Here is a 7,910-nt window from a genome sequence, read left to right on the forward strand (position 1 = left end):
CTCTGTCTACCCCTAAGGGCCTAATACTTGTTCCATGCTTTATCTCTTTCTTGTGGCTTTTATCTATCCAACATGAAAGGGACTCTCTTTCCTTCATGCAGGCAAATAAAAGTAGATTTAGAACAAAGATGAAAAGAGCACAGTGCACTGATGATATACTTCAGAATCAAGCAGCCTGATTTTCAGACATTGGCCATGGGAGAAATTGCACAGGGCTCTTTTACATTAGAAATATCAGAAATTCAGACTCTCCCACCCCCCACCCCCCAAAAAAGAAGAAAAATGAAATGTAGCATATGCCCGTAAGGACTTGCACTACATTAAAATGAAATCATGTCCTTGGCAGTTCTTGAAAAGGGATTTAGAGGCCTGCCTTTCAGCCTTGCTTAATGGAGAAGAAGCACTCAAGAGTAACCACTTTGCCATTTGCCACCTCGATCTGTTTCCATTTAAGGAATATTTTCTCTATCTCGCAAAGCAGCTAATAGAGGCCAAACTGGTCCATTACCTGTCAAAGATCAACATCTCCTGTTAGGAAGCTCTGAATAGGTATGATGCATGGGATACTTTTCAGAGCCCTAGTACTGTTCTTACTAAGCAGATACTCATCCAACAAACCACAATTAAAATTCACTTAGCTCTCTGAGTAAGAGATGTCACAAGAGAAGAATTGAGCTCTTTTTAGGACCAGCCAGGTTTCAGAAGACTACTGATTGGAAAGAGGAGGTGAGGCTAGATTTGGACCAGAAAGGCCATCTAAGTGCTGTGAACACCCTGAGCAGCCCTGAGGTTGCTCCTGGCATCCTTCTCCAGGTAAGGTGACACTAGGAATCGCCCATCCTCATTAGACGCACACGTAATCTGACACTCTCTCCTTACTGCCGTTCACCCTCCTGCATAGGGCAAGCATCAAATCCCAGTATGCTCCAAAATTGGTAGGTGAGTATTGACATCCTGAGGCCTCGGGAGATGGGTCTCAATCAAAATACAGACATATTTAAAATACTGTATAAAATGACTTCAGCCTGTGTATATAAGCTATATATGAAGTTATATATGGTGTATGTAGTATATATATATGTATATGTATTTATATGGTGTGTATATGGTCATATATATGGTATCTATATGGCATATAAATACCATAAAGATGTGGTCACATATATATGGTATATATGACACATAAGTGAATTTCCTGTTTAGATGTGGGTAGCACTCCCAAGATAGTTAATAATGTATGTGCACCATTCTAAAATAGGAAACAATAATAAATCTAAAATTCTCAACACTTCTGGTGGCAAGCATTTTAGATAAGTGGTATTCAACCTGTCCTTTCATAACCACAGGCTCAGCCTCCCCTTCCAGGGGCCTCTGGCTAACATGGACCCTTCTAGTCCTTGTTCTGACACATTGACCCTTCTGAGCTACCATCAGATATCCTCCCTGCTGGTTCCCCCTGTAGCTCATCCCAGAACCTTTGGACTCAGAAGGTTCCATTTTCTCCCCTTCTACATTCCAGGTGGTCCAAGATACAAAGGAAACTCAAGTGCTAGCAAATTCCAGCCTAGACATTTACTAACTCTGCAAAGCCAAGCTATGTTGGGACTCCACCTCTTCATTCTTCTCCTGGTGTCTCAGGTCTGTAATCCTAGCCACTCAGGAAGCTGAGATCTGAGGATCGTGGCTCAAAGCTAGGTGGGGCAGTAAAATCTATGAGACTATCTCTGATGAATCAGAAAAATGCCTGGCTGGAGATATGGCTCAACTGGTAGAGTAGCAGCTGTGAACAAGCAAACTGAGCAAGTTCTAGGCACTGAGGTCAACCCTGGAATGGGAAAAACAAACAAATGAAAATCCCTAAAATGAGGCTCACATGAGCTGACAGCTCACACCTACAATCCTAGCTACTCAGGAGGCTAAGATCTGAGAATAGTGGTTCAGATCCAGCCCAGGCAGTAAAGTCTTGAGACTTATCTCCAATTTTACACTGAAAAACCAGAAGTAGAGGTGTGACTGAAGTGGCAGAGTGCTATCCTTGAGTGAAAATGCTCAGAGACAGTGCCTAAATCCTGAGTTGACACCCTAGGACTGGTACACAGCGCACGCACACACTCATATCCTAAAAATGCTGCAAAACCTAAAACTCCTCTAGCACTGACATGACACTATAGGTAGAAATTTGCACATTATGAATCTTTGTTTCATACACAAAATTATTAAGAGTATGAGGTATATATAAGCATAAATGAAATTTCTGTTTATACTTGGGTGCTAGCTCATGACACTCATTTTGCAAATGTCCTATATACACAAAAATATTTAGAATACACACATGTAAGTACATAGAATTATTTCAAGATCTGGTAAAAGACATGAAATTTGAGTAACTTCTAATCCTAAGTATTTTCCATTAGAGATATTTAACTTGTCATTATATACAGGATATGAACAGGCCACTTAAGTGATCAGAGAAATAAAAACTGGAAATGAAGGATATCATTTTGGTCAATTAGACTAGCTAAGATTTGAGAAGTCCGGTTCAGACTAAAGTTTGGTTAGACAGTCTTTCATACATGCTTCTACTGACAATATGAAATGAAATCTTTCTGATGGCAGCATGTATTTTAAAAGCATTTATAATATTCTCAGAGTTTTGACCCAAAATTTCCAGGAATAAATTTATAAGAAATACAGGATAATGAATAACTTAGGGTATATTTATACAGTAGACTATTTGGAGCCATTTAATAGTAAAGATATATATTTTTTTTTCTCAAAGTAGAATTTAAAACGTTCTATGGAGTGCAGTGTATTTTTGCGTATCGGCATGTGTATGCATAGGAATAATTTAAAAATATATTAAAATGCTGACATTTATATTTATGGGTAGGAGACAGATAATTTTAGTTTTTTTTTCTTTCAAGCTGGCATATTCTAAGTTTTCTATAAGAAACATTTATTGCTTTTGTGATGAAAAATATTTTCTATTGCATTTTCCATTGCCTGTATTTGTCTATTTCATGTTACACATCCATAATAAGTAAAAATGACCTTTTACTCATAAATATAAGAAATGATGGGGAAAGTGGTGCCAGCAGCCACAAGAAGAAATGATGGGACAAGTGCTACTGTAAACCATGAGTAGGAATCCAGTATGAGATTTGCGTTGTACAGTTTGTAGCATCTACAATTATAGGATTGCTAGGAAGTTTTGTTGGTGGAATCCATCTTCAGTCCTACAGAAACACTGCTGTAGCACCCTTTACAAGCCTTTTGTCACTGATAACACCCTAGACCCATTCCTATACATCCTCCATTCTTTCTAATATAAAGTGAGAATCACTTTCAATAGAATGCTTTCCAGTCACTAGTGGCTCTCAACTTAAGTATTTAGCAACAAGATTTTTTATCATTTAAGGGATAACACGGGATAAGGGAGAATATTTCAGTCAGTAGCAACATACAAGAGCTGTGATTTCATACGACTGCGATGAGAAGTTTGGTAGCATGTTTAAAAGTCATTCTGTCTTCCAGACATACCAAATGCATACATTTGAAAGCCCCTGCCCAATTTTGTTTGTGCATAAAATAATTGATAGGTTTATGATAACTGAAAAATACAAGGCAGTAGAAAGTCAAAGCTCCTTCCTACACTCCCTTCTTAACGGTAATGAGTGAATTCAAAATTAGAGGTGGGAAGATCACTGTTCTGAAGTCTTAGGCATCTCTGATGACCTTGAACACATCCTTTGCAAAAAAAAAAAAAACACAGAGCCTCTTTTTCTGCATCAGAAGAACAGGAAAAGATAATTTTGCCTTATTTCTTTCCTCTTTACAACTGTATTTCAGAGAGCACAAGTGAAATGCTTCCTGTGACGAGACCCAGAGAAGTTGTATTGGTTTTAGGAAGTTGGGCCATTTGCTCTGTTCTTTTTACCTGGTCAGGGTTGTAACCAGCCCTGCCAGGACCTCAATCTACCTGGCTTGAAAAGATTCATCATCAAGGCTTTCTGATTATGTGGTACCAAGGAATCAAACCCAGGACTTCATGCATGCTAGGCAAGCACTCTACCACTAAGCCACATTCCCAGCCTCTTTGTTTTGTTTTGATTTGTTTCTTTCTTACATCACATAAAATAGAGACTAGCAGTACTAGTATGCATGATCCCTGCCTTTGATTCCTCAGTAACATATAAACAGAAAGAAAAAAAAAGCCAGAAGTTACACTGTGGCTCAATTGGTAAAGTGCTAGCTAGGCTTGAACAAAAGAAGGTCAGGGACAGTACCCAGACCCTGAGTTCAAGACCCAGGACTAGAGGGGGAAAAAAAGGCCTGCCATGGCCAATCACATCTGCAGTCTGTGTCCATTTAGCCTTCTATATCCACTGATTCCATATGAGGGAATGTAATCAGCTGTGGGTGTAAAGTATTTGAGGCCCTGTGGTAGGGTTGCATCTGTAACAATGTTACAGATTACCTTGACCTCATTCTCTAAAATGTATCAGCTACTTCTATAGCTTTTAACATTGGTAGTAGGCATTAGAGGTAATCTAGAGATGATCAAAGTACGCAGAAAGATGTATGAAGGTTATATGCAAATATTGTCCCACCTCAGCTAAGGGACTTGAGCATTTAAAGAGTTTGCAGGGTCCTGAAACCAACTCCTATGGACATGAAGTAGGGAAGATGAACAGCCATGCATCCAAGAGCCCTTAACTCCTCCCTCCTCTCCCCTCAGCCCCTGTGCTGCCTTGGAAAAGCACAGCATGAAGCCCATCAGTCAAGAAGCCACTCCACATCCACAGCTGCTCCCTCTTTATTTCTGTTTGGTTAGATGCATTGTGAAGGGTAGCCTGGTTTGCAGTTCAAACACCAGGCATCACAGTCAAAAGCAACAGATTGAGAGTTGGAACAGGCAAGTCAGTAGCCGAATGACTTGTCTCTCCTACTGTTTTAGGTTCCAGCTTAGGAAGCCACTCAGAAATACAAATAAATAGTTCTCTTGACCTATCAAATGGAGTCCAAACCAGGCAAACTCCTTGCAGCTGACTACAGTCTCTTCATGAGGCCTCTGTTTTACATGGTCCATAAGGCCCCACATGGCATTGAATCCATTTTTATTTACAGACTTTTTAAAGCAATTTTATTGTTACTATAAAAGTGATGTACAGAGGGGTGACAGTTACCTAAGTTAGGTAAAGAGCACATTTCTTTTTGGACAATGTCACCTCTTTCCTCTTTCCCAGTTTTTCCCTCCCATCCCTACCTACCAGTTGTATAGCTCATTTCCCACATAGTACCCTGAGTACCACTACTGCATTTGTTTACCCTTTGTCTCTCCATTTCTGTTTCCCCTTGCCCCTCACCCTCAAATGTCCACAGACTTTTAAAGGGGTGGGGTCATGGCTCAAGTGGTAGAGCATCTGTCTACTAAGCACTAGTAGTACTACCAAAATAACATTCCTTTGTGTCTGAAAAAAACAAGCAAAACTATTTAAAATATATTAGCAAAACTCAAGCTTCATACCTTTCATGTTTCTGGGTGCCCATGTCTAGCTATAAATTTGCAGATAGATTTTTCACTTATTATTGAATTCTTGATTTGAATTTGAACTCTTCTTTGAATATCCAATATTCTCTGTCGCATTGTGGCAGCTCCTGGTATCTATTTGGGAGCTCTATAACCTCTGAAAGCAGTTAGTTCATGTTGTCAGAAATGTCAGTGGTTTCCAACTTTTCATTGTCTAAGCCAAACTACAGTGCAGTGAAAATTCCTATCACTAACTCTATGTAATCCATGTCTGTATGGTTAAATTTCCTGAAGTGGAATTGCTGGTTGGAGGAGGCAAGGGAGGATATATTAAAGATTTCTGAAATATTTGTCTAACTTCCTTCTAGATAAATTATAATAAGTTTCACCCTGCTAATTATGTATGCTTTTTATAAGATTCCAAACATGTGACCAGTGATGGGCTGAATAAATTCTCAATCTTTATATTTAATTATCTTTAATTTCCAGTTATGAAGAGCATCATTTGGCAGGTAGGTGATCTCTTTTGGGTGTGGAGATGTGCATGTTGCCAGATAATATATTCTGGCCTATGGCTACTGGGTGATCTTTTAATTTGTGTGGAAGGGCTTTTACATATTAGTGCCATTAGCTGCAAATGTATTCAGTATGCAGTTTGGCAATTGTTTTGAATTGTTCTGATGGTTGTTGATCTTGTTTTCATGTTATCCTTTTCCTGATGAGTTCTCTGTGTGCAGGGTGGAAGCCGCTGTTTTAGAGAAAGTGTGAACTGTGTGAGAGTGGCTGGCCCCTTGGGGAGTGTCCCTGGGTTGACTTTGCTGGCCCTGTAACCTTTGCCCTGGCTGTGGGTTGCAGCTGGATGCATTGATCTACTGCACTACAATAGGCCTTGCTCTTCCCAAGTAGAAGGTGTCTGTGTCCTCTAGCCAGAGTTTCCTATACTTATTTCCCTGGATACCACACTTCCTTCACGTGATGAAGAATGATGACATAGCTTTGGTTGAGTGCATTCGATCCAGTCTTATGTGCCCTGTGTTTGATGGGGAATCCCTTAAAGCTCGAGGCCTGCCTAGGACATTTCTCTGGAGCATTACTTCAAAGTCAGGTTTTCTGAGATCTAACTTCACGTTCACCATTTCAGGAAGGTATCTGTACCTCTCAACACCTCCCTCTTTCTCAGAACATTTCTCCACTGTTTCCTCCTTTACATATGGCAGATTTGTTAGATAAGTTTTGACATTTGGTTCTTTTGTGTATGTGTGCTGGTACTGGGGCTTGGACTCAGGGATTTTTGCTCTTGCTTGGCATTTTCATGCAAGGCTGTCTCACTTGAATACATCTCTACTTCTAGCTTTTTGCTGGTTTGTTGGAGATGAGACTCATAGACCTTTCTACCCAGTCTGGCTTTGAACTATAAACCTCAGATCTTAGCCTTCTGAGTAGCTAGGATTATAGGCATCAGCCACCAGTATACCCATGTTGGCATTTTTTCTATTTTTCATTTTTGCTAGTCCTGGGGCTTGAACTCAGGGCCTAAGTGCTATTCCTGAGCTTCTTTTGGTCAAGGCTAGTGCTCTACGACTTGAGTCATAGCTCTCAAAGGAAAGTCTTTGACTTTTCTTTTTCTTTTTGGTAGTTTATTAGAGATAGGAGTCTTATGGACTTTCCTGCCTGGGCTGACTTTGAACGGTGATACTCAGGTCTCAGACTCCTGAATAGCTAGGATTACAAGCATGAGCCACTGGCACCTGCCTCTACTAGTTTTTATACAGTAGCAATGAACAAATTGAAAATGAAATTATTTAAACCATTCAATTTCAATATTTTGTTCTTTAATTGACAATCTTACTTTCCCATTTTTTAAAAAAAATTTCTGTGTGAACAAAATATACAAAACAATATTCTATCCCCTTTTCCAGTATCTCTGTTTGTATTCCTGTATATTTATATTTGTTCAGGTTTTTTTTTTTTCCAGAGCTGAGAAATGAACTTGGGACATTGCATTCGCCAGGCAGGAGTCATTCAGCTGAGCTAAATCCCCAGCCGCTACAGTTCAGATTTTTACCTTATTGACTATTGACTATAATCAGAAAAATAATGAACATTGAAATATTTATAGAAAAATTTCTAGTTCTGAGTAAAACCTATTGTGATGATATTTGTGGGTAAGGGTCAGGAACAAATGCTTTGCATACTGCACTGTGATTATTATAAATGAAAATATATACATGAATTCAGAATTTCTTGCCTTTCTTATAAAATTAGAAAATACTACAAGTAGATTTTTTTTTTTCTTGGCCAGTCCTGGGGCTTGGACTCAGGGCCTGAGCACTGTCCCTGGCTTCTTTTTGCTCAAGGCTAGCACTCTGCCACTTGAGCC

Source organism: Perognathus longimembris, chromosome 17, assembly GCF_023159225.1.
Source record: "Perognathus longimembris pacificus isolate PPM17 chromosome 17, ASM2315922v1, whole genome shotgun sequence".
Classification (NCBI taxonomy): domain Eukaryota; kingdom Metazoa; phylum Chordata; class Mammalia; order Rodentia; family Heteromyidae; genus Perognathus; species Perognathus longimembris.